This window comes from Miniopterus natalensis, chromosome 13 (genome assembly GCF_054644295.1).
Source record: "Miniopterus natalensis isolate mMinNat1 chromosome 13, mMinNat1.hap1, whole genome shotgun sequence".
Classification (NCBI taxonomy): domain Eukaryota; kingdom Metazoa; phylum Chordata; class Mammalia; order Chiroptera; family Miniopteridae; genus Miniopterus; species Miniopterus natalensis.
In genome coordinates this window covers 51,650,051-51,657,585 of record NC_142093.1, presented here as the reverse complement: position 1 = coordinate 51,657,585, position 7,535 = coordinate 51,650,051, and the positions used below count along the sequence as shown (strand labels likewise).

The 7,535-nt window shown below is 54.9% G+C and overlaps 1 pseudogene; it reads left to right on the top strand.

Moving 5' to 3' along the window:
• The first annotated feature begins 1,442 nt into the window (after nucleotides 1-1,442).
• The window catches only part of LOC107539634 (solute carrier family 15 member 4-like), a 72,506-nt pseudogene continuing 66,413 nt past the window's right edge, over nucleotides 1,443-7,535 (top strand).

Here is a 7,535-nt window from a genome sequence, read left to right as displayed (position 1 = left end):
GTCGTCATTTTTGGAGAAATTTCTTCTCAATAGCTTTTAAATATTTTAATGACAACTTATGGAAAATAATGAAGGGACAAAGGAGAGAAAGAAATGAATCATAATCTCACCACCCAGGGATAGCCGCTGGTGACATTTTGCTATGTTTCTTTCCAGTTATAGGCATACACGCATATATGTGCAATTCTATTGTGGTGTTGGCAATTGTGTGTATAATTTTGTACAGCTATAGCTTTCCCCTTAGCATTACAGCATAACTACATCTCTACTCATTAAATTGTCTTGAAAAACACCATTTTGAAATTGCTGTTTCTCCCATCTTAAGGACGTACTATCGTTTATTTAACCACCCCCATATAATCAGACGGATACACTGGTGTCCGGTTTCTACAACTACATCGGAAGCTCCAGTGAGTGTCTTTGCAAATAAACCCGAGTTTATTCGCTTTTGAAGGGTTGCCAGGGGTCATCGCCAGGTGGAAGCGTGGGACCCCAGTTAAGGCTCTTAACTCAGATTTTTAAATCACTGTCGAGACACCAGGGCAGCCTTGGCTGGGACCGTGGAGGTGTCAGAGGGCCCCTCGTGCATGTTGCTTTCCTCTTGTTCATCCTGAGGTGAAGAAAGAGACCAAGAGTTGACTTGTTATTTTAAGAGCTCCTGGTAAAAAGGAGGAAAGAAATAAATGAATATTGAGAATTTGCCTTGTGTCCTGCTCTGTGGAAGTAACAGTAATAATAATACGATGTCTGGATTGGAGCTCTTTTCTAGGACATTCCATACACTTTGTTGGCTTCATAGAGTCTTTATTATTTCACCTTTAGGGGATCCAGGTTATAAAGACTTCGTATATTAGGAACGAGTCAAGCTGTGATAAGCAGCGATGTCCAGGGGACGGCGTCCGGCTTTTCTCTGCTCCTGATCAGCTGCCTGCGTCCTGGGCACAAGCATTCCCTGTCCGATGCTCCCTCCAGGAGGCGTCAGATTGTCACTCTGCGCGTCATCCTAAGTATGTGGACCCCACCGAAGGCATCCTGAGGTGCCTGGAGAGGGCTGTTGACTTATGGAGATGGTTTTCCTCTTTCCTTCAGGTTTGGAGAGTTTTTGCCTGCAAATTGCTGAGTTCAGAGCCTCAGGGTGAAGTAGATTCTAGGTGCTGGCGAGGGGGAACATTACTTTTCTAGAATTTCGGGTTACTTTTTTGAAATGCCCATGAAAAGGATTTGTAGGAGGGTCTTAGCTAAAAACATGCCACCGCAGCCAGCGCCTCTGAGGCTGAAGTGAGGAGGAGGCGGCCCAGGACTCCCGTCCCCCGAGACGCCCAGGGACGGAGGGCCACCAGGGACCGGGGGTCTAGTGTGAGGTCCTGCAGCGTCCTCCCCCGGGGAACGGGCCTCTGCCGGCGCCACCAGGGGAGAGAAGCCTGTACCGTGCTCACGCCCCCATGCGAGGCCCCAGACAACCGTGGTTGTACCTGATGTTCGTGGCGTTGATCTGGGCCCTCAGGCAGCTCACGCAGCTGGTACAGCTGCCCACCTCGACGTTAGCTGTCAACGTGGTGAAAAACCTCAGAAGGTGCCGGGTGCATGTTGCCTTCCTTGGGCCTCGTTCCCTAGGACAGCCAACCGGGGAGCAGAAGCAACAACCTAGACTCACGGGGAAGGTTGCGGGGTCCGTGTGGAGGGACCGCCGAGGGAGGTGCTTCCCTGGGGCAGAGACGTTCCTGAGCGCTCAGAGGGTGCTCACAGTGCACCCACAACATGGGGCTCCCCCATGTGGGGCCTGGACCCCAGCCCCTCGCTGCCCTGGTGCCCCAGGCAGCCCCTCCACTCCTCTGTCCTCTGTGGTTTCTCTGAATCCCCAGCAGCTGCCTTGACCGAGAGGCCCTGAGTCCTGGGCCCACTGGTCAGCATTCAGGCAGCAGAGGTGCCAGTGGGTGCCTGGGCAGTGCGGGAATTGCAGGGGCCCAGCCCAGTGCCAGGCACAGCAAGACAGGTGCCTGGAGCATCGAAAGGCCCACTGGCAGTGCTGGGCAGAGGGCAAACAGAGGTTGGCTGCCGCCTCACCTGCCCTGCAGTGACCTCAGAGCTCCTGTCACACCTGAGTAAGCGGGAGGCTCTGCTGGGTCAGAGGGCCCTAGTCTGCCCAGGGCAGTGCTGGGACAGCACTTTGTGGCCCATCAAGGCCCGTAGTCCAGCCCGAGAAAGGCAGCGTTTGGTGCGGCCCAGGCCCAGTTCCTGCCAGGTGTGACCACGCACCCTGCACTATGTGACACAGAGCGTGGCAACTTCATGCTGACCACCTCCTCCTGGGTGCCTGGGGCTTGGCTGACCTTGTCCTGACCTGGATGGCAAAGCTGATGGCCATGAACCCAGCCGGCAAGGAAAGGGCCCTGACTGGTGCCTGGCATGTGGCACACCCACTGCTGAGAGGAGGGTCAGGAGCCTCAGACCGAGTTGACACGAGCTGACCCTGGTCTCCAGAGTTGCACGTGGGTCATTCCTATCCTGGAGGCTGTATATGTCTTTTTAAAGACAAAAGATATATATCTCAGGGTGTAAGTCTTCCCAGCCATTCCCAGTGCCCAGAGAGCGAGTATTTGCCATGTTTTCTGGAGGTTTCTTAAAGGAAATCTCTCACCGGTCTCTGGGGTGTGGCTCTCAGCTGCTGGGAACAGACACAGTTTATCTTGCAGAGAAAACTGTTTTGCAAGAGGTTTCCCACAATTATGGTCTCAGGGAGGGTCCCTGCCAGCTTTTCTTAGTCACTTGGGCTTAGGGGGAAGGTGGTTTTTCTGTTGTTCTTTTTTTCAATCCGAAGGCCAGCCATCTGGGAGCAGGCGCATGCGGTAATTACCCCAGCGAGGAGACAAAAGGGCTGCCCATCAGCAGTTTCAGTGAGCTGCAGGTGCTGAGGGCTTCTAGGGGAATGTCACCAAGCACCCAGGCTGGGTGAGTCAGAAATCCTTAGGTCACTTGTGGTTTTCTTTCATGGTTTTGCTGTGACTATTAACTTGTTTTTACTTAACAAGAAAAACAGGTGTTTGGGTGTCTGTTAGAAACACTGCTCTGAGCTGCGCCCTGTAGACACACGACTGCCTGGCCTGGCTGACACTAAATGGAGAACCAAAATAAGGGGCAGCCAGCAGACCCTTCCGCAGGTGCCCTGGGCACCAGCTGAGCCTAAAACACAGATCCATGTGATCTGTGAACAGGGCAAGTATCTGGAGTGATTGTTCGCTTGATGAATTTGAGCTGCTTCCTCGCTGCGCGAGCCTGCAGGGCCCTCAGGCCCTCAGGAGTGTGTCCACCCCCCTCCCCTGGGGAAGTTGGCCTGTGTTCTCTGACCTTGCTTTAATTTTCTCCACGCAGCCTGGATGAGCTGACAGCTCTCACCTTGGGTTCCCTCGCTTTTTGGATGGAAATAAAAGCAGTGTGTTTGTCCAAATGCTGCTTTGGGCTTTCTTTCCACCTGGCGGGGCAGCCAGACCCTGCGGCTCTTCCACTCTCACCGAGGCCATCGCACGCACTCCGTGTTTCCATACAGGAGGCATGAGAGTTCCCGCCTCTCCAGCTGCAGGTGCTGACGCTTCCTGGGGTTCTTGGGCCTGAAAAGATGAGTTTCAGGCTTTCCTGCAAAGGCCTTCGGAAATGACAAGAGTTGGCTCCAATCAAGGCTCTATTCACAGGAAGGGAAGGGAGGGAGGCGCCCGCCTGGGCCCTCGGCCTTGGGACTGCAAGTGGCTGGGATCTGCCAGAAAACATAGACCGGGAGTTAAAGGTGCCCCAAATGTCCCCCTCACTGTACCTGCAGTATAACTCGGTCTGTGACCTTAGACATGGAGTTCTGCAGGGTTGGGGTTTAATTGGCAACTTGGGGCATAGGTGGTTGGGCTGCTGAATAGTGATTGCCCGGTGCCTACCTCCCCAGTTCTCTGCCACCAACCCAGACCCAAGGCTGTGAGGCCCCCTGAAAACCGTGGGGTGATTGGATTGTCCCTTCTATGGCTGGCAGCTCCAGAGATTGGCTGCCTTGCTACGCCACTGCAGTTGGCAGAAAGAACCAGGGCAGCTGGTGAGTCAGATGCTCAGTGTTATTAGAAGTGAATGCCACAGAGGTCATTTCTGGGGGAGATGGCCGGCGGCTTTCCAGAGGTGCCACTGGTGCAGCCGGGAAGCAGTTACTGGTGTCACCTGTGCTTTGTCCCCTGCTGTATTGAACACACTCGGCACATAGCAGGCAGGTTGTCAGTGGGATGAATTCCTCGTCTTCCTTTTGGGAGATAGAGATGGTGCAGGCTGAGACACCTGTCAATGCATCGCCGGTCAGCCTCGGGGCCACCTTCTGCCTTCTCTCCCCACTTGTAAATATTGGAGGGGCGTGGGTGGTGTAAACAAGGCAAGCAGACGAGCTGCTGCTGTGAGGGGTGAGTGCACCAGACAGGGACTCCTGCGCTCCCGCTGCCTGGCTGGTGAGACATCCGCCTTGCCTCAAGGCCAGAGGTGGCTCTATGTAGTCTTCTGTCCACCAGGAGGCATTGATCCTGCTGGTGGGGACCATAAAAACCCTGAGACCCAGGGGCTGGGAAGCAGAGGTGGGCAAAGGTCTTAAATCCACACGAGCTGCTCCTAAGGTTTCCCTTGATGTGAGTAGCATCGGTTGAGCATCTGTTGCCTGAGGGGGCCGGTACCAGACTGTAAGGATGTAGCTGAGGCTGGTAACACACCAGATGAGACATCCATCTAGGAGCTGCTGTCGGGTTTCCTGGAGCCTGAAGGTGCTCTTTGGGACACGGCCGGCAGGGGCCCTGAGAATGCCAGCATATTTCTTCTCTTTTTAAATCCTCACCTGAGGACATGTTTAGAGAGAGAAACATCGATGTGAGAGAGAGACATCGATCGGTTGTCCTCTGTACATATCTTGACCAGGCATTGAATCCACAACCGGGGTATGTGTCCTGGCCAGGAATTGAACTGGCAGCCTTTTGGTGCACAGGAAGATGCTCAGTTCTAACCCTTGGTATTTGTTTTTCTGTCTGACAGTAGCTCTGGGACCATCACCACCCCAACATGCTTGCTTGCCACCTATCTGCCCAGCCTGATCGCCTCTTCCAAGACCAGGAACAACAAGAGCATGGAGGGTTGGTGCCCACAGTGGGGCTAGGGGGAGGGGAGACCCCACAGAGCAGCCTGTGTACCACCTCCTCTATCTTACTGGCTTCCCTGGGCACGGAGTGTCCGGGTGAGCTTGGCTGTGTGTGTTCAGTGCCCCCTCCTCAGGCGATGAGTGTCTTGCCTTCAGGCTCCCATCAGGCCCAGTGACCACAACCTTTCCTCCCTCCATCGTCAATCTTTCCTCCTCTCCACCGAACCAGTTCTCACCTAGTGCACAGAAGGGTGTGGCCAGGGAGAGAGCAGCCGGGCCGGGCCTGTCCTGGGAGAATCTTCCTTCTCGGGAGAAAGGAGGCCAGGGGGCCAGGGGCAGGCCTCTCGGCACAAGCCCAGGGCTCCCTCAAAGCAGCTGGGAGGCTCGAGCTGTGGACACAGGGGAGCGACCTTCCTCACTGGGGCCCGGGAATCGGTGAGCTCACCGAGGGGACAGTGAGCCGTGAAAGCAACTTACCCACGAGTCCATTGGCGAGAACGGGGCCAGCTGCCCCTGAAATCCTTCAGGGTGAGACCCGTGCCAGGCGTGCCTCCTCTCTTCCCAAGGTCACCTTGAGGGGGGCAATTGCCTCCCCTTCCCTGGAGGGGCAGTGTGGGGGTGAGCACTCTGTTTTCCTCCACCCAACTTGCCACCCTGTGCCGGAGGGAGCGTGTCATGCCTGAAGGGGGCGGGGAGAGGGCCTGCGTGGGCTGGGCCACGTGTGCAGGGAACGCGGCCACCATGCTGCTCCCTTGCTCTCTCCTTTGCGCCCATGTGCATGTCACCACGAGTCTCACCCGCCAGGAGAAGGGCCAGGAGTCGTCTCTGCCTTCTTTCCAGAGGGCGAGCATGTCCAGGGTAGAGCGTGTCTCGTTGCCAGCCCAGTTCTTTCCCACCATCTACTGGGTCCGTGGGCCAGGGCACAGCCTTCCAGACGGTCAGTTCAAGGCCTAGACTGCGGAGGTGACGCTGGGAGCCTCCAGGTTGCTCTCTGGGACCAACAGGGTTCTCCAACTCAGCTTTTCCACAGAGCTGTGAACTTGGTGAGTTTGGGGCCATTTAGTTATTATTTCAAGTTTCTTTCATGTACGAGCTGTAAGATTTCAGGGGAATTTGTTTTTCGACCACCAGGTCATCACAAATAGTCCTAGAAGTGACGACACTCATTCAGGAGCTCGCTCCCGTGTCCCTGTAGTAACATCTTACACGCTGCACTGGCCTCGTGGTCTCTGCTCCATGATGTCTGGGGCCTCAGCTGGAGAGACACAGACTGGTGGCGACTCAGGCTGAGGCCCAGACTCGTCTGGAGCCTGGCATTTGTGGTGGTGAAGCTGGCCATCGGCTGGGACGTCATCTGGGACTGTCAGCCAGAACACCTACATGTGGCCTGCATGTTGTCTCAGTGTGGGGTCCTCAGAGGGGCCACTGCTTACGTGGGGTTAAGGGTTCCAACTACAAGGCGGAAACTGTGTTGCCTTGTATGACCCAGCTCAGGAAGGCAGGTATGACACTGTGCCTCATGCTTTGGGTTGTAAGCAAGTCCCAAGCAGGCCCAGATCAAGAGGAAAGGAATCAATCCCACCTCCCGCTGGAGGAATGCAAGCTTCGGGAAGAGTGCGCGGGGTGGGAGGTATTCTGGTGGCCGCCTCTGGAAACACCACAGAGCAATCAAAGAAGGAACGGCAAATGCCTCCCGTTTGTCTGTTCTACAGGGGGCACCAGGTCGAGAAGAGTCGAAGCTGGTGGAACAGCTCCCAGGAACAGCCACCGAGAGGGAGGTGAGTTTCTCCTGCATCTGACCAAGAAACACCCGCGTGGAGGCCAGGGGCCCAGGGCCCTAGCTTGGGAACACGGTTTGCTGGCTCCATACACTGTTCTGGACTCCTGGACGTGAGCTCTTGCATTTGCAGCTCAACATTCCACCCCTTGCCATTTTGGGCCAAAAACCCCACCACAAAGGGGTGGTGATAGTTTTCCATAAAAGGTTCTTGGTGCAGTGCCTGGGACCGAGCGTGCGCTCAGCAAACAAGGCCGCTGTCACCATTTTCCGACTTTCTCATGAGCTTTATTACTCCACAGAGGGGAGTGATGTGTCCTTTTGTCTTCCTTAGACCCACCTGAAGGTGGACTATGTGAAGGTTTCTACCTGACTGTTGCTGTGAGGATTTATTTATTTATTTATTTTAAAAAAGATTTTTATTGATTTTTTTTAGAGAGAGTGGGAGAGAGAGAGAGAAATTGATGTGAGAGTGCAACATTGATCGGCCGCCCCCTTCGAGCCCCATACTGGGATGGAGCCCAAAACCCAGGCATGTACCCTGACTGGGAATTGAACCAGTAACCTTTCAGTGCATGTACAACACCCCACCAAGTGAGCCACACTGGCCAGGGC